At 48.7% G+C, this 427-nt stretch overlaps 1 non-coding gene across 1 annotated transcript; it reads right to left on the reverse strand.

Moving 5' to 3' along the window:
* On the reverse strand, positions 1–73 carry TRNAL-CAA (transfer RNA leucine (anticodon CAA)). The gene has a single exon. It is a non-coding gene; the product is annotated as a tRNA-Leu (tRNA).
* Positions 74–427: the final 354 nt, after the last annotated feature.

A 427-nucleotide genomic window follows, 5' to 3' on the forward strand; every position in this document is an offset into this window, starting at 1 on the left:
TGCCGATGGTGGGAACCGAACCCACGACCTCCGAATATTGCGTCCGGTGCTCTTCCAACTGAGCTACATCGGCCGCTGTCCCCCCTGCTACTTGCTTGAGTATTTATGTTGTCTGTATACGAACCTTGAGAGTGTTCACCAGCGCCACCCTCAACCATAGCGGCGGACGTAGAACGTACTTTGTTACCGCCAGCGTCACGTAGAACGTGATCAAGAGCGGGGGCGAAAGCTGTGCTAGAACCCTCTCACGCTACCTAAGGCTTCAAGACTGCCAGAACCGAGACATCCGTAAGCTACAAGCAGATCAATTAAGGGGAAATGAGGGTGCTCGTTATAATATATGAAGGAAAGAAGCCAACAGTCGTGTTTAATTATCTTTCCCCTAAACAAGATTACCTTACTAATTTCTGTGATTATCCAAGTAAAC

Source organism: Amblyomma maculatum, chromosome 5 (assembly GCF_055883805.1).
Source record: "Amblyomma maculatum isolate TAMU_Amacu chromosome 5, ASM5588380v1, whole genome shotgun sequence".
In the NCBI taxonomy this organism is placed as follows: Eukaryota; Metazoa; Arthropoda; class Arachnida; order Ixodida; family Ixodidae; genus Amblyomma; species Amblyomma maculatum.